We start from the raw sequence: 18,269 nt of genomic DNA, 5'->3' as shown, positions 1-18,269 counted from the left end.
CCTGTTACCTCAGGTTAAGAACTTATTTCATTCTGGAGGTCCGTTCTTAACCTGAAACTGTTCTTAACCTTTAGCTATGGGGCCTCCCACTGTCGCCGCACCGCCACCGCGTGATTTCTGTTCTCATCCTGAAACAAAGTTCTTAACCCAAGGTACTATTTCTGGGTTAGTGGAGTCTGTAACCTGAAGCGTCTGTAACCTGAAGCGTCTGTAACCCGAGGTACCACTGTAACCAAAAGTGACTTACAGAGAAAGAGCAAATATTAAAACCAAAGTAAAACTAAGACAGAGTAAAATATAAAAACAAATTCAGATTTACAATTAGGCAGGACTCAAGACATCCCATCCACTGAAGCAGGCCACAGAAGATTAAAGGTTGGTGAAAAAGAAATGTTTTTGCCTGGCCCCTAAAGGTAGATAATGAGGTTGCCAGGTATGCCTCCCTGGGAAGAGTGCTCCATAAGTGAAGAGCCATCACTAAGGTGGTGTTTACTCAGGTCAACGCCCTAAGCAACTGCCTGAAGGAGGAGGATGACCACATGGTTCATGTGGAGAGTGGTAGTCCTTGAGGTATTGGGATCTTGATCAGCATAAGGCTTTAAAGGTCAAAACCAACACCTTGAATTGAGCATTGAAATTCACTGGAAGCCGGTGCACTCACGCCAGAATTAGTATTAATGTTTAGACTGCCTTGTTTCTGGTCAACAATCTGGCGGACAATTTCTGTACCAGCTGCAGTTTCCAAACCATCTTCAAAGGTAGCTCCACATATGCCACATTGAAGTAATCTAACCTAGAGGTTACCAGAGCACAGACAACAAAAGCTAAATGACTGCATACATATATAACATCCCTGTCAAGTTGCTACTATTCCTATTTTACAGATACGGGTTTTATTGTTATTTCTTTGCCTATATAGCTTGATCTGCAGCCCTTGGTAAGTGATAATTCTCTCCATTATGAAAAGCTTCAGCTGCTCATTTCTGCAGATCATGCTGCAATGTTAGAGGCACAAAAGCAAGTCAGGCATGCTTTTTCTTCTTCCTCCTGAACAGTTGGCAGTCCTATTACTGAATGGGAAACCAAGATTGAGAGACAGTTACTAAGGCCATACAACGAACCCTTGGAAAGGGAGAAGGGAAGACTTTCTGTCTATCAGACAAACATAAATGACTGTTGTCAAGTGAGTGGGTGCAGGCAGGGTGCTTATGGTGCCTGGTAAAGTCTCCCACTCCAACCCAGGCCTGCAAGTATTAGGGCTACATGAAAGGAAAGAAGCAGAGGGTCAAACTGGTAGAAGTCATGGGTGACTTCATGTTACCTAGCTACTTGTATATACATTTTGAATTAATCACTTCACATGTTTGAGGATTACTAGTAAAACCCTTAAACTTTTTACGCGTAAAAGTTCTCTCATATATCTTGTGAATATTTGGGGATTTGTATTAAGTTCTCTTGAACAGGGCCCGCACCCGTTTTTTAAATAGGTAATATGAGTTAGCTGATAGTGACATTTTCTTCAGGTGACCTAATGCAATGGTACTTTTGGGAGGGTGAGAGAATAAACAAAGATAAGCAAAATACACAAAAGTGTATTTTGCATATACTGAAATAGAAAACCATGCCCTGCACTGAAGCACTGCAACACCTTTTGGTTCCAGGAAGCAATGCTATTTTAAGCAAATAGCAATAATGCAAGCCAAACTTCATACATCGACCAGAAACCTTCTTTGAAGGTCACTATGCAGCAAATTAAGCATTTTAAAAACATATCTATATAACTGCTTCATTACTTCTTCATATACAAAAGCATAGTCTGAAACTAATGGTATCCCTGCCCCCAATCCATAAAAGACCACATAGGAACATCATAAATGTGGTACCTATAGAATGTACCTATAGAATGTGGTACCTATTTTATCTGAAAAATCACAGATTCCCCCTCCCCACCTTATCTTTAATATTTAGAGGAACAGATTCAGTTCAGCACTGCAAAATAGTATCTTAAGAAATACTGTTAAGGCTGGGCTTTGCTCTTCATTTCATGTGCAAACAATGACATGAAGAGGAAGGTGATCTTTAACTTACAATAGAACATTTGCACATTAATTCAAATCCTCTGGCACCCTAAGTGCCCTATCCTAAACATTCCTTTGAAAGCAGTGGAACTTGTTTACAAGTTACCCTGATGAGCAGAGCATAGGGGATTCAAAAAGGTAACATGTAAGTAATACATAATTTTACTGGGAAGTGGGAGCAAATACACTGAACAGCCAGTCTTCTTGTTGCCTGCTTGGGGGGTGGGGTGGGGGGTGGATTTTGTCCTTTTGACAGGCTGAAGCATTCCTGGAGAACCAAAACCCTGGCCTGGCCTAGCTTGTAGCTCTTCTCCACAGCGGGGGGGGGGGGTACTTATTAAATGCCTTGATGCTGGCGGGAACCCAAACCACCTGCTGTGCTCCCGGCCTGCAAGGGGCACCTGCGGACTCCGCAGGAGGGGGGGGGTTCTGCTGGAGCACAAAGTGTGGCGAGGGAAAGTGCGGGCAGGACCGCTCCAGGGCACCGGTTTCCGTGTCTGACATGACACCCCCCCCCCCCCCGTCGCCACAACTTCCCTCCCCTGGGAATCAGCCTGGGCCCCCGCAGGACCGTCCCATGGGAGCAGGAAGGGGGGGGGGGAACAAGCCTCACATCCTTATTCTGAAACTGCGAAGAATCTCCCAGAGGTCCAGGCACCCCCTGTTTTGAGCCCCCCCCCCCATGGAGGCCGGAGGGGCGGCAAGGCTCGCTCTCCTCGTCCAACGAAGAGCCCGAGAGAAGCCGAAGCCGCGTCGCCTCGCTCCACCTGTTCAATCCGGATTCAAAAGCAGGAAGGCGAACCCGAGGACGAGGCCCCCGCTGCCATCTGCCGCAACGCAGCGCCACTCCCCCCTCGCCCAGGAGGCTCCTCGGGGCGCCAAGCTCTCTCGGGTCCCCCCCCCGGCTCCCCCTCTGTGGGGAGACCCCCCCCGAGGGAGAGGGGCTCCGGGAGGAGGAGGAGGAGGAGGGAAGCCCGGGACCCGCCCGTCTCTCCGCCCGCGCACCCACCTTCCGCCGCTTCGCGCTCCTTGCCGCAGGCGACGCAGTTCGGCCGGCCGAGAAGCAGCAGCGGAGGCGGGAGGGACTTGCGGCGGCGGCCCAGGGCCTCCCTCCCGCCCGCCCGCCTTCTTTCTCTCTCTCTCTCTCTCTCGGCGCGTCTGCACGGCTGCCTCGTCCGTCGCGCCTCTGCGCCGCTTGGTCCCCGGCAACGCGGCTCCCTCTCGCTCGCCCGCTCGCTTCGAAAAGGGGCGGCGGCAGCCGGGCAGCCGCGTCCGCCTCCTCCGGCGGCCAAGTCCCGAGCGGGGCTCCTGGCCGGGCAGAGGCGCCCCGGGCCTGGCGGCTCCCCGTCCTCTCTCTCGGCAGCCCCCCTGGTCGCGCCGCCAGAGGCCGGCGGGCTCCGCTTCTGGCTGGCTCCCTTCAGCGGAGGTTTCGCCCTCCTTCCAGGCCGCACATCCCTGAAGCCCCGCTCGCCCAGGGACTTCCGCGGACTTCCGTCCTGGGGCGCCTGGAAAAGGCCTGAGGCGGCGGCAGGTGAGGCCAGAGGAGCGACTTGGCCCAGGACGGCCCGGTCCGGCCGAGCGGGGATTCGAACCCTGCTCTCTCGGGCGCTCTAGCCACTGCACCGCAGGGCTGTCCAGACAGACGGAACCATCCTCCACAGGCGGCCACGTCGGGAGCTGCCTTAGAGCAGAGTGGGCAGGGGAGCTTGCGGAGCTCTGCCCCCGAGCGCTGCCCTTCCCTCACTGGGGTTCGGGCAGGGAGGGGGGGGCAGTGGCCTTGCGTGGGTTGTCAGCACCCGGGGCAAGGCAAGTAATTTGCGCCCCCTAACCCGTGGATTTGCCCTAACCCCAGATGTTGCGCCCGGTGCGGCCGGCCCCCCCTGCACCCCCCACGCTACGCCACTGGGTGGGGGGGGGCACAGTCTTCTGTAATCATGGCTTAGGGGCTGCTCCAGCCCCCAGAGCGGGCCCACGGAGTCCGCCTGGCAGATGCCAGGCCCCCACGGTGTGCCGTTTGCCCCCCCCCCCCCAGGGATGACACCGGGGTGGAACGCAGCCCACACCTGCCTTCCTACACCCCTGTGTGTGCTTTTTGCATAAACAGCCAGTTGTGTGTGAACTTCTAGCCCAGCGTTTCTCCTTGTATCTTTTCCCAGCCATTATCCCAACTGGATGAACTGAACTCCTTAAAATGCTGCTACAGCAATCGTGGAAGATGGACACTTCTCTAACGCCATCTCAAGAAGCCCTGCTCCCACTTTCAGAAGACAGACGTCTGGGCTCACTGAAGTTATGGAGGTGTATAACAATTATACATATTTATACGTATTGAGCTCTGGGCTGAAAAGCAGGAAGCATTGTTGCTCTGGCGGATCCCAATATGGATCCGTGGCAGGAATAGGTTTTTGCCCCATGTGCAGGGTCCTGCTGGGAAGTGTAAGCTTAGTGCACCACAGGGAATGGCATTGGGGCAGGGAGCTTGACATTTTTGAAAGAAGAAGACCTTTCAAAGGGAATTGCACAAAACCAGACCTGAAGTTTGTTTGTTTGTTAAATGGGCTGTTCTTCTGTGTGAAATATTTTTATCTGCAGCACTTGGGTTTGTGGGCATAGCCAGGATTTGGGGGGGAGGGCAGAACTTCAGTTAGTTAAGTATTTTTATGTATTTACTTGATTTAGGGGGGCAGATGCCCCCCCTTGGCTACGCCCATGGCTGGGTCTGTTGTGGGTGTTTTGGAAGGGGGGGGGTGTCAGACCAACTCTCCATTTCCATAGTTTCACTTCTCTAGTTCTAGAGGGGAGTTTATGGCCCCTTCTAATGTGTGCATATATGTGAGAAACAATACAGTGAAATGCAAAATCTACATGGATCTTGAAGGACAATTCCAATTATCAATTGCTTGTGGATCTTTTACACACCAAAAAGAAGGGGAGATATATTTTCCGCAGCATTGCAAAGAGCAATAAAATACCGGTACCATCAGTTTTGATGGATCACAAAGATGCGGCTGAGGAACAAGAAGATGAAGCATCGTATAGGAGTGGTATTAAAGCGATTAGAGCTGGACAAATGCAAAGGGCTGCCCAACTAAGGGCCAAATGACTTATCTCTTCGGTAAGTGCAGTTTGTACACACTGTCAGCACTGGGATTGGAGGGCATATCTGGATCAGGACACCAGCATTGAGTAGGTGGGTTTTAACTCTTCACCCTTGCTGTGGGCTCAGTCCAGGTTAGAGACCTTGAACCTGCAGTTTGCATTGGAAAAATAATACCCATTTGCTTCAGTGGGAGCTTCAGAACACACACACACACACACACACACACACACACACACCGTATCTAAATTGCAGGAAGAGGGTCCTTTATCTAGACTGAGCAGGGGACAAAGAGTTAAAGTCCCCCACACTAGAATCCTGATCCAAACTGCTCCTCCTCATGCCACACTTGGCAATTTGTGTCAAGCAAACCAAACCAAAACCTTCACTCAAAAGATGCAGTTTGGTGGTTTACATAATGTCTTGTTTGGCCCTGACTGTAGGGAAAAGGTATGAGGACTAAGGAAAACCAGGCCTGGCAGGGCACTGTTTGCTGCTCACTGGTGGATAATTGCCAAATCCTGCTCTGGGTTAATTTTGTCCCCCTTTAGGCCTCATGGCAGAAGAGTACTCCTTTGCTTTCGTCTTTACTCTTGCATACTTTCCCTACCTGTGGTGGTTTTCGCTTTCCCATGATGTTGTGAGGAATGGAACTGTATTTTCACAGAGCAGTATGCCAGCTGTTTTCCAGCCTATAGTTCAGCTGCACAATTTTCTGGCATAGTGCAACAAACCATAGAAAATATACTCTTCCCCCTTCCCCAAGAAGCTTTGGCTAAGTTGACTAAGTGATAAAGAGTTAATGGGTAAAAACACAGTCTTCAGCCTGATTCTGGCAGTCCATGATCTGCTCCTAAACTACTAAGGCCACGTGCTGCCTCCCCTTTAGGGAGGCCTGTGGTGGCTGCAACTGCAACTGCAAGCTATGCCTTGGTATGGAGGGAGGGCCAGTGGATAGTCAAATGACCCATCAGTGGAGTTACTGTTTAAAACTCTTTGAAAAGAGTTATATTAAAATTTGCTAATTTCTTGTTTGCTCGTGCACAAACAAGCCTTCCAGCCCCACAAACAGCTTGCTTCATCCAGGCAAGCAAGAGACGTGACTTCAGTTCAAGACAGTGACAGATCCACGCATTTTGTCCTAGGGAGCAGAAGTCTGCCCCTTCTGCACTTTGGGGCTGCAGAGACACTGGTTGCGATCTTTGAACTGTCGCTGTTGAGGTATTTTGGGATGGACCTTTGCCCTTGAGGATGCTATATTTGTGGAGTGTCAAAAGAGATACCAGGATGGGGATGGAGGCAGCCAAGAACCGGGGAGAGGCAGCAGAAGAAAGTGCATGCTAGAGATGGACTCCTTTCTGCTGTTTACTTCAACACATACAATCACATCCCTCCCCCTGCACAGAAAGCCACCTAGGTCTGGGCCACATTCCCTTCCTTCTCCGAGTTCTCCATTGCATACCGCAAAGGTTAAGTTTTGAGGTGAAACCAGCAACACAAGGAGTATCAGATCTGAAATGGGAAAATGGAGGGACAGAGACCTAAAAAATGGGCAACATGGTCCTACCCACCACAAAAGAGCAGCCCTTTTGTACAGGTAGGATATTTGCTGGGGGTGGACAGAGTGTGGCTTCTCCAATAGTTGGTAGAGTAAGCACCTGCATTACAGCCAGCAATCTCCAGGCACTCAAGCAAAAGGTAACAGGAAATGAATGGAAAGATGGACGAGAGAAACCAGGTAGGAGCTCCAGGCATTGTGTCAAGCTTCTCCAGCCAAAGGAGCCTCCCTTGTGTTGGTTGCCTGCTTTGCCCATTGTTGGGCTCCACCTGCCCCACCAACACCAAGCCCCTTTAAAGTTGCCACTAATGGAAACATGGGCGTTGGATAGGGCCTAAACCTGGAAGCTTTTGGACCGAGAATGCTTTGTTCCCTGTCAATTACCTTTAACTAGTTTTATAAGTTAGGAAGGAACAAAAGCACCTGATTATTATTATTATTATTATTATTATTATTATTATTAATTATTGAGCACATTGTTTTTTATTAATAGTAGCCATGTAAGATTGTCTTCCATAAACACGGTTTTAACAATGAGTCTGTAAGTGACCGTGGAGGCCAATTCTGGATCCACACGTCCTTCCACAGTGGGAACATTGGTCCCCGGGTGTGGATTTGCCAAGCAGCCTTTCTCTTAGCATGTTTCTCCCTTGCGTTCTGAGTTTGACTGTCTTCATAGTCCATGACACCTTTGGTAAAAAGGCTGTTCTCCAACTGGAGCGCTCGCAGGCCAGTGTTTCCCAGTTGTCGGTGTTTATACTATTTTTTTAGATTTGCCTTGAGACAGTCTTTAAACCTCTTTTGTTGACCACCAGCATTACACTTTCCATTTTTAAGTTCGGAGTAGAGTAGTTACTTAGGAAGACAATCATCAAGCATCCGCACAACATGACCAGTCCAACGAAGTTGATGTTGAAGAATCATTGCTTCAACACTGGTGATCTTTGCTTCATCCAGTACACTGTCTGGATCCAGTTCTGTCTTCCCAAGTAATGTGTAAGATTTTTCAGAGACACCATTGATGGAATCTTTCAAGAAGTTGGAGATGGCGTTTGTAAGTGGTCCATGTTTCACAAGCATACAGTAAGGTTGGTAGTACAATAGTTTTGTAAACAAGCATTTTGGTTTCCCTGCCAATGTCCTCAAACACTCTGTACTTCAATCGGGAGAAAGCCGCACTCGCAGAGCTCAGGTGATGCTGGATTTTGGCATCAATGTTGACCCTTGTAGAAAGATAACTGCTAGGTAGGACAAAACAAAATAAAAAAATTCCTTCCAGTAGCACCTTAAAGACCAACTAAGTTAGTTCTAGGTATGAGCTTTCGTGTGCATGCACACTTCTTCAGATACCACTTCTGAAGAAGTGTGCATGCACACGAAAGCTCATACCTAGAACTAACTTAGTTGGTCTTTAAGGTGCTACTGGAAGGAATTTTTTTATTTTGTTTTGACTATGGCAGACCAACACGGCTACCTATCTGCTGCTAGGTAGGAGAAGTGATCAACATTTTCCAATGTTACACCATTGAGTTGGATTTGTGGCATTGCAGAGGGGTTATTTTGTACTTGTTGGTGCAGCACTTTGGTTTTTTGGATGTTGAGCAACAAGCCAAGCTTTTTGTAAACTTCTGTGAATATATTTAGGATGGTTTGGAGCTCATCCGCTGAGCATGCACACACTACATTGTCTACCAAACCAATAACCCTCCTATCACAAACATATTTAAAAGGACATGGAATGTTAATCAGCCCAAGGCACCTAAAGATATATAACGAAGGCATATGATACATTGAATTGTATATGCAAATGAAAAGTTTTATATTTTCTTATGGTACTCGTGTGTCCAGTCTTGAGGAAAATCAACCAGGAAATTCTACATTCACTCAATAAAACTTCCCTATGGACCATGCTTTTGGTGATTTCTTGCTTTGGAGTGATAGGAGTAGCAAGTATGACTTTATTGTAGCACCAACTATAAACAGAGCATTCTTATGTCACACTTGCCAATTCCTGCTCTTGTTTTCTGGAATAATAATATCCAAATTTCCATCTCTGCCATATTAAGCAGTTGGTACCTTACCTTTCTCGCCCTGATCTGGCCACAGTGATCCATGTGACGGTCACCTCCAGGCTTAATTATTGTAACTTGCTCTATGCAGGGCTGGCCTTGAAGCTGACCCAGAAATTCCAGAATGCCGCAGTGAGGCTCCTTTGGGGTCCTTGCCGCGGGATCACATTCATCCAGTACTTTACCAACTGCACTGGCTCCCGGTGGAGTACAGGGTCAGGTTTAAGGTGCTGGTTTTGACCTTTAAAGCCCTATGCGGCCTAGGACCCTCATACATACGGGACTACCTCTCCTGGTATGCCCCACAGAGGACCTTAAGGTCCACAAATGACAACATTTTGGAGGTCCCAAGTCGCAAGGTGGTTAGATTGGTCTCAACTAGGGCCAGGACCTTTTCAGTAGTGGCCCCGACTTGGTGGAACGCTCTGTCACAAGAGACTAGGACCCTGTGGGACTTGACATCTTTCCGCAAGACACAGCTGTTCCACCTGGCCTTTGGTTTGGACTCAGTCTGACGCTTATGTTTCCCTCCCCTTATGGTTTTGATCTATGGGCTATTTTTAAAATGAGGCTGCATTTTAAATTGCATTTTAACCTGTATTTTAAATTGGGTTTTTTTTTCCTATTATGTTTTTATTCTAATTTTACTGGTGCCTGGCTCTGGCCAGGGAGGGCGGGGTATAAATAAAATTTATTACTATAATTAAAAGCAATGAAACAGCAGGTTCTTACTAACGTAAGTATGTGTTTGGATTTAAATACCTTATCCACTCCTTGAGACAGCTCATGAAGCTTGCACAAAAACAGCTTTCACAAGGGTGTGTGTTGTTTAGTAATTACTAATAGTGATCAGACTCTAGTAGGCATAATAAGCTCTACTCAATAGGGTTGTGCTTCTTATCATAATTGGACTTTGTACTTGCTGTCAGAGAGCTGAGGCAAAACAATTAAAGATAAATGTCACTGGAGGTTCAAGACTGAATACAAATTGTTCTTTCTGGCTTAGGTTTAATAGCTGATGTCCTTGTTTTACCCAGTTTGACCCCTGCTTGGTATAAATCAATGGACCACTTTCCTGCTGTGCATTTTTACATGGTGTAAATATAACGCTACACAAGCAAAACATACAACTTTACAGGTCAACTCCTACTTTCTCTCCAGTTCTCTACACTGTTTTCTAATCAACGCAAGTCTCTTGTTACATTCGTCCTTAGAAAACAACAGCCTTATTTTAAGATGCTGAGGCACATGCCCAAGGCCTTGAAAACATTTATGTCTGTCATTCCGTTAGACTACAAAGGCTGTTTGAAAATTTAGTCAGGAAACCTACGGCAGCAATCAGTAGCCTACTTTCTCTGGAGCAGAGCCACTTACTTTGATGGGACTTCTTCAGAAAGAATGTCATGCGGACTATAACAAAAACTGCTTTTAACACTCTTGCTTATTCTAGGAATATATATAAAGAAGATTCTCGTCATCTCTGGACTTTAACTGGCAAGCTCTGATTTCTGTGTTAATTACAAACTTTTGCAAGGTACAAAGTAAACGTGCCACTTTTTGCTCTACCAACTTGCCTCTGGCTCCAGCCACTTCCGGCATGTAGCCCCTGAGAGGCTCAGTATAAGGGAATGTGGCCCCAAGACCTTAGGGCCTCCTGTTTTGGGGCCCTCAGTTTCCCAGCTTGCTCACAGAGCTCACTGGGTGACCTTGGGCTGCTCTCCCCAGCAGAAAGGTGTGTGCGTGTGCACGTGTGTGAAGAGGTGAGTATGGTGAATTATTTCTGCTTGAAGACTTCATCTTTGATTTGAATACCTGCACATTTGTTAATTTCAGATAATTGCTTGGATCCTAACTAACCCCCCATGAACAGAGGTGCTCCTTCTCGTGGAAGAAACTGGGATCCAGCTGGAGTGCAGAAGTGAGGCAGCATTTTCTGCTGACCTCCCATTCCCTTTGCAACCCCCTGTACCACTTCAAGGGGCAGCAAGGGGAAGAGAACAGCGAACGTCACCTTTTCCCTTCCCTCTTTATGCCCTTTGGGATGGTGATTACATGGGAAGGGCCCTTCAAATGCTACAGCAGCAGCACAAGATGAAATGATGGCCATGTGGTTCCCATGGAGCTATGAAGTGTACCTGGGTCTCCCTGCAGATGAGCAGGACCTATACATAGAAACTTTATTTGCATTAGCCACTAGCCATAGCAATAAAATAAAACGAACAGGTCCTATGGAAGCAAGGGGAATGAGATTCCAGTTGCAAATGGTGGCCTGCATGAGTCTTTTAAAAGATCTATCTGGGCACTGTCTGGAGCCTTTGCCTATTCTGATTGGTAGTCAAAATTCCTGACCATTCCAAATAGTTTCTAACTCTAAAAGTATTCTAGAGTTGGAAGAAGCATAAAAGCCACCAAGCCCAACCTTCTCCCTTAAGACGGAGGCATCTACTTATTTGTGCCCCCACAGCCCTCCACCCGCCTGCCGTCTGGACGCCCATATGCCACTTAAGGAAGCTTCATTCCAATAAGGTCTTAGACCAGTTAAGTGCTTATGGGCAAATAAGTTCCAGTGGCTTAGATGGGTGAGACAAACAACTTTCAGGTGAGGTGGGGAAGGGGAAGTGTTGGCTCCTTGTTCCAGTATCAGCTGTTCCCCAACACCCCTGAATCAGATGTCAGGCCAAAATAAAAAGCTCCAAATAATTTCCTCATGGTGACTTAGGTGGTTGAGTGCTGACAAGATCAGAGCCCAAACAGGGCAGCTTAAAAATAAAAAGGGGTGTGTGTATGTATCAGCATTCTCGGTTGAATCCTGAGCTATGCAGAAGTACAAAGCAAAAGGGTCACTTCCGTCAAAACCAGCCCAATGGCAATTAAAAATGCCCAGTTGCTTCCAGGAACCATGCATTACTGAGTACCATATTGGTCCGAATATAAGACACACCCTCAAATAAGCCACACCTTTAAATTTCAAGGCTTATTTGCGGGTGCGGCCTGCCTCCCAGCACTCCCTCCCCAAGCTGCCAAGCGGGACACCAAGCGGCAGCCGCCTCCGTCCCCCGTTCAGGGCGGTCATGCCTGGAGGCGGGCACACAGCGCTCGGTTCCAAGATGCACTCAACTTTCCAAAGTCCGAATTTGGGGGAAAGTGCGGCTTATATTTGGGCCAATATGGTATTAGTTGGAAACAAAAAAATGAAAACTGGAGAGGCAGGAGAGTGCACTGGCCTATTTGAACCCTTTTACAGTTGATCCTGGAGGAGGAAAAGAGCAAGGATGGCTGGTGGATTTGCAGGAATCCAGAGTAGGAATACTCTTCTTAGGGTGTGAGGAAAATACATTGCAACACTTTGTTGTAGGACCTACTAATCCTATAAAAGCTGATTACAATGCTGCAAAGCACAAAGGATTAGTTACAAATGAAATTAACAATACTTGTTCATGAAAAAAAGCATTCTGAATAAATCTTAAAGTAATAATTAAAAGATGACAAAAAGAAAACATGCCAATTTAACCATGTATTTAATTTTTAAAGAACATTTCTGTTTATGAGAAGGCTAAGAGTCCATGTTTTAACCCACCTTGCCCCCTCAGTCTCTGCCCCCTGCCCCCTTCACATTTCCTCTCCCAATTTCAGATCAGGACAGCCTTCTCTTCCCTAGAGCCATACAGATCCTTGAGGTTCCAATCTGCCCAACTAGGCCCAGTTAGGACAAGAATGGACCGCAGACAGAGAACAGGTCTTTTCCATCTGAAGACCACTATCATGTCAAACTCAGCCAAGAGCATAAGGTCAAACAGATTCCTCACTGGCCTTGCAGACAACTTCATTGTCCAGAAAGTGGGAGAAGCAACAAGAGGAACAGCCATTTTAGATCTGGTCCTAACCAATGTTGATGACCTGGTTAGTGGGGTAGAAGTGGAAGGATCATTAGGCACAAGTGATCATGCTCTTCTGAAGTTTACTATACAGCGGAAAGGAGCAGCCAAGCATACTAGGACTCAATTTCTTGACTTTAAGAAAGCCGACTTCATAAAACTTAGGGAAGTGCTGGGTGAGATCCCATGGACAGTAATACTAAAAGGAAAGGGAGTTCATGATGGCTGGGAGTTTGTTAAGAGGGAGATAGTAAAAGCACAACTTCAGGCAATACCAATGAGACGGAAACTCCTCAATGCCTTCTTTGCCTCAGTCTTCTCTGATAAAGAAAACAATGCCCGACCTGAAGAATTTGGAGTAAATGATTCAGCAGAGGAAACACAGCCCAGAATAACTAAGGAGATAGTACAAGAATACTTGGCTAGTTTAGATGTATTCAAGTCTCCAGGGCCAGATGAACTGCATCCAAGAGTATTAAAAGAACTGGCAGATGTGATCTCAGAACCACTGGCAGTCATCTTTGAGAATTCCTGGAGAACAGGCGAAGTCCCGGCAGACTGGAGGAGGGCAAATGTTGTCCCTATTTTCAAAAAGGGGAAAAGAGAGGACCCAAATAATTACCGCCCAGTCAGTCTGACATCAATACCAGGGAAGATTCTGGAGCAGATCATTAAGCAAACAGTCTGTGAGCACCTAGAAAGGAATGCTGTGATCACCAATAGTCAGCATGGATTTCTGAAAAATAAGTCATGTCAGACTAACCTGATCTCGTTTTTTGACAGAATTACAAGCCTGGTAGATGAAGGGAAAGCAGTGGATGTAGCCTACCTTGATTTCAGCAAGGCATTTGACAAGGTGCCCCATGATATTCTTGTAAAGAAGCTGGTAAAATGCGGACTTGACTATGCTACCACTCAGTGGATTTGTAACTGGCTGACTGACCGAACCCAAAGAGTCTCATCAATGGTTCCTCTTCATCCTGGAGAAGAGTGACTAGTGGGGTGCCACAGGGCCCGGTCTTATTCAACATCTTTATCAACGACTTGGATGATAGACTCAAGGGCATCCTGATCAAATTTGCAGATGACACCAAACTGGGAGGGGTGGCTAACACCCCAGAGGACAGGATCACACTTCAAAACGACCTTGACAGATTAGAGAACTGGGCCAAAACAAACAAGATGAATTTTAACAGGGAGAAATGTAAAGTATTGCACTTGGGCAAAAAAAATGAGAGGCACAAATACAAGATGGGTGACACCTGGCTTGAGAGCAGTACATGTGAAAAGGATCTAGGAGTCTTGGTTGACCACAAACTTGACATGAGCCAACAGTGTGACGCGGCAGCTAAAAAAGCCAATGCAATTCTGGGCTGCATCAATAGGAGTATAGCATCTAGATCAAGGGAAGTAATAGTGCCACTGTATTCTGCTCTGGTCAGACCTCACCTGGAGTACTGTGTCCAGTTCTGGGCACCACAGTTCAAGAAGGACACTGACAAACTGGAACGTGTCCAGAGGAGGGCAACCAAAATGGTCAAAGGCCTGGAAACGATGCCTTATGAGGAACGACTAAGGGAGCTGGGCATGTTTAGCCTGGAGAAGAGGAGGTTAAGGGGTGATATGATAGCCATGTTCAAATATATAAAAGGATGTCACATAGAGGAGGGAGAAAGGTTGTTTTCTGCTGCTCCAGAGAAGCGGACACGGAGCAATGGTTCCAAACTACAAGAAAGAAGATTCCACCTAAACATTAGGAAGAACTTCCTGACAGTAAGAGCTGTTCGACAGTGGAATTTGCTGCCAAGGAGTGTGGTGGAGTCTCCTTCTTTGGAGGTCTTTAAGCAGAGGCTTGACAACCCTATATCAGGAGTGCTCTGATGGTGTTTCCTTCTTGGCAGGGGGTTGGACTCAATGGCCCTTGTGGTCTCTTCCAACTCTATGATTGTATGATCATCTCTCCCCTTAATCTTGTCTTTATGCAAAACATACTCAGCTCTTTCTTTCTTTCTTTTAAATAATTTTTTATTAGATTTTCCACAATGATAACACAAACCACAAAGCAAAATGTTACACTAAAACAGAAAAAAGAAAAAGAAAAAAAAAGAAAAAAGGGAACAATAAACAGATAAACAATAACAACAAACTTAATTCTTCACAAATCCAACCTTTTAAATATCTTGGTTGACTTCCTCAAATCCCTCCCTTCTGAGTTTCCTTGTAATTAAAAGTAACAGCTTTCCAATATCATTATTAAACTAAAACAATTTCCAATTATAGTCCATCTTATTCACTTTTCTTAACATTCTAAATCCCATTTATTTATTTAATTTATTTATTTAATTATAACTTAGTTTAATTTAATTTATTTATTTATAACTTAGTTTAATCCTTAGTTGCTTTCAAGTAATTTCTAATTTTTTATATTATAATATTTATTCAACATACTCAGCTCTTTCAATTATTTTTTATAGAACTGGGATTCCTGACCGTTCACCATCCTAGTTGCAGTTCTCTAAGCACACTCTGTTTTGTCAATATCCTTCTTAAAATGTGGCACCCCAGACTGGACACTTTACTCCAGATGTGGCATTACCAGTCCATCTGTACAGCATCATTGTCTTTGTAGCAGAACATGAATATAATACCTAGGCATGCGAGTGCAACTTTACCAACAAAAATCACAACCTGTTTCCTGATGAGTGGTATTATTCTTTTGCTTATTTGTTGTACATCCCTTTTGTGTAATGGTTTTCTTCCAGAAACCCAGTCTCACATTGATTAAAAACACGATCAAAGTATGACCCTGTTATTATATTTTGCAGTAGCAAATTTAGTGTCTTCTTTTTTTCTAATTAGTCTAAGCTCAATTTCTAGGGAGAAAGGATTAGTACAAACGCTCTCATGCCAAAATGGTATTATTAAAAACACAGGCATCAAAGTAATATTTTTAATAGTGCAGATTAGAAGTTCTTTTAGGCCCTGTGGATCTTTTTAATTTCATTTCAGTTTCATAACCTTAGTCAAAAGGTAATTGCTAGCTCAAGAGGGATCTCATTTGCCATGCTCACATAGTAACTGAACATAATGACTAAATTTGCTCCTCAGAGTCGCATTGCAGGCTTTTCATATAAAATAGACAATTGCTGCCTCATTGAATTTTCATCGCAAATGTCAGTCTGCAATGGAGAATTGTGTCTGAGTAATAGTCTTGTTTTTTAAAAAAATAAAACAAATACAATAGAATCCACATTATTAGAAGCAATATTGATAGTGGGTTGTTGTACCTGGGACCCAAGGCCTCAGACCTGGTAATCTAAAACCCTAATCTCAGACACATTAATCAGTGGCAAGGAAAAAACGATCTGAATTTAGCTGCTGACAAAAGACAACTGAGGGCTTTGCTTGCCCAAGAGGCAGTGGGGTCAACAGTTTTTATGGTTTACCTACTGAAGTTGCTAGAGAGCTGATGGAGGAAAGGTCATTCCATACATACTATACAGCAGAAATGTCCAACGCGTCTATCACGATCGCCTGGTTGACCTGGGAAGAATTTTGGTTGATCACCGCTGCCAAGGCATCACCCTCCCTCCCGAGCAGCCACTGCCTCATCTCATGTCACGGGAGGGGCTGTTTTGATGCTGCTTGCACCCACCCACCCAGCACCCACCCCTGCCCCGCCCAGAGATCAACAGGTGAAGGGCAGTATTCAAATTTAATAAAAATTAAAATAAACCAAAGCAGGGGCAGGGTGGGTGGGAATTTCATCAGAAACACCCCACCCACTTCCAAAAGTTAAAGGCCACAGGCCTGGCAAGAGAGGAACGTTTTTGTTTGTCATTTTGCTTGTATGGAAATTTATATTGTTCCAGTGAACGAAATGCAGACCTAGGTATCACACTAACCAGCCTCTGCCTCTTCCCCGCCAGAGAAGCCACCCTCCAGCTGCTGCCCGCCTCCTCCAGTCCTGCTGGCAGTGCCGTCCTCCCTAAAAAAGGTGGACAACTCTGGGAGGGGGGGCAGGGGCGGAGGGAGCTTTGCACCATGGTGCCGGATATGCTTAAGACGGCCCTGGCTGGAGTGCCCCCATCCCCCCGCTGCTGCCGCTGCTGCTGCACTTGCGTCGCTTCTTGGCTGTCTCCGGCTGTGCAGAGGCTGTGGTTTGGGTAAACAAGCAGCACTGTCGTCATCAGGAAGCCAGCCCACAATGGCACCTACCTGAGAGGTACCTGAACTGTAGGGGGAAAGCCCTGATTATAGTGACATTTTAAAAATAGCAAAAGATAAGCAAGGAAGAAAAGCTGACACCAGTCAAGATAGGTCCACTGATACAAGAAGCGCATGAAGAAAAGCAAGAAAGAAATTAGAGGGCTGGAGGGATTAATCCTGCCCTCTCATTAAGGGCTTCACTTCACACAGTTCACGTATACAGAATTGTCATAGACTTGAGTAGACATGACCTGCTTCACGTGATTTTGAGATTCAGGTGATGATATGGAAACTTAAGTGAGACTTCAGATAATCAGAGACCTTGTTCTCCTTTGGCAGGGAGAGGAACTGTACTATTCCAGCAAGCTTCTGAAAACCTTGTCTAGAATCTGGAACCAAGGAAATTCTCAAGACTTCAGCAGGCTTCTAAAACTGTACAGCAGGGGTGAAAAAACAACTGGCTTTGTTTTACTAGATCTACTTTCTGAAGAAAGTATCTTCAGAAATCTTCAGGTATCTGAAGAAGTGTGCATGCACACGAAAGCTCATACCTAGAACTAACTCAGTTGGTCTTTAAGGTGCTACTGGAAGGAATTTTTTTATTTTGTTTTGACCATGGCAGACCAACACGGCTACCTATCTGTAACTAGATCTACTTTGTTTTACTAGAACCTCAAGATCCACTAGCCAGAGGATCTTGCACAGAAGACATCCAGTTAGAGTAGAAAAACAAAACAGGGTGCCTCTGAGCATATTCTGAGCCTTGAAATTTGTTTTCAGTACCTGAACATGAAATCAAAGTACTTTTGCACAGAAATTCAGCCTCTCTTAGCTTCCTTTATTTCAGAAGCCTAATTTTCATGAGAAAAGTCAATTTGTTGTTGCTATTTGTCAGGGAACTGCCATCGGAGCCAGAGGGAGAGGAAGGGCTCCAGAGGGATTACGGAGAGCGTCCCAGGAGGGAGAGAAGCAGCCCATCTTTTGGGGAAGGAAATCAGCGTAGCACCAGTGGAGAAGGGGGGCAGATGGGGGAATCGGCGAGGTGGCTCTATGACTCCTCGCCGGAGACCAGCGGGGAGAGCACGGGTCCTCTGCTGCCCACACCCTCCCTGCACAGAAGGCTTCCGCGCAGGGAGAGTAGGCGGAGACTAGGCGTCAAAGAGCTTCTTTGCTGGAAGAAGTTCAAGAAACGCCCACTGATGGATTCTGCCAGCGACTGAGACAGCCACGGGTGAGTGGCTGTCCGGACAGAATAGGGTTCACCCAGGTAACTCAGCCAGGTGTGGCAACGACTTACGCACGAGTAACCCCTAGAACCATTACAGCAATCCGTCAGTCTCTTACGTTGCTTGTGCACAGCCCCAGAGAGGCAGCACGATGAGC

General features: G+C 46.2%; 1 protein-coding gene and 2 long non-coding RNA genes across 7 annotated transcripts in view; 1 reads left to right on the top strand and 2 right to left on the bottom strand.

Moving 5' to 3' along the window:
* The window catches only part of PIP5K1B (phosphatidylinositol-4-phosphate 5-kinase type 1 beta), a gene marked incomplete at its 3' end in the record, with an annotated part of 90,121 nt that extends 86,929 nt beyond the window's left edge, over positions 1-3,192 (bottom strand). For all 5 annotated transcript variants that reach the window (XM_081881007.1, XM_081881009.1, XM_081881005.1 and 2 more), the window contains exon 1: positions 3,088-3,192. The remainder of the gene's footprint in view (positions 1-3,087) is intronic.
* An 842-nt stretch (positions 3,193-4,034) lies between these two features.
* On the top strand, positions 4,035-6,451 carry LOC309352543. Its single transcript, XR_014161355.1, has 2 exons — positions 4,035-4,740; positions 4,833-6,451. It is a non-coding gene; the product is annotated as an uncharacterized lncRNA (long non-coding RNA).
* A 10,002-nt stretch (positions 6,452-16,453) lies between these two features.
* LOC309352546 lies at positions 16,454-17,769 on the bottom strand. The gene is made up of 3 exons (XR_014161358.1): positions 17,523-17,769; positions 16,859-17,347; positions 16,454-16,636 (listed from the first exon to the last, which is right to left on the bottom strand). It is a non-coding gene; the product is annotated as an uncharacterized lncRNA (long non-coding RNA).
* Between the last annotated feature and the right edge of the window lie 500 nt (positions 17,770-18,269).

Source organism: Podarcis erhardii, assembly GCF_964252035.2.
Source record: "Podarcis erhardii genome assembly, chromosome: 11".
NCBI lineage: Eukaryota > Metazoa > Chordata > Lepidosauria > Squamata > Lacertidae > Podarcis > Podarcis erhardii.
Note: the sequence above shows the minus strand (reverse complement) of the source record. Positions and strands in the feature narration are given on the sequence as shown.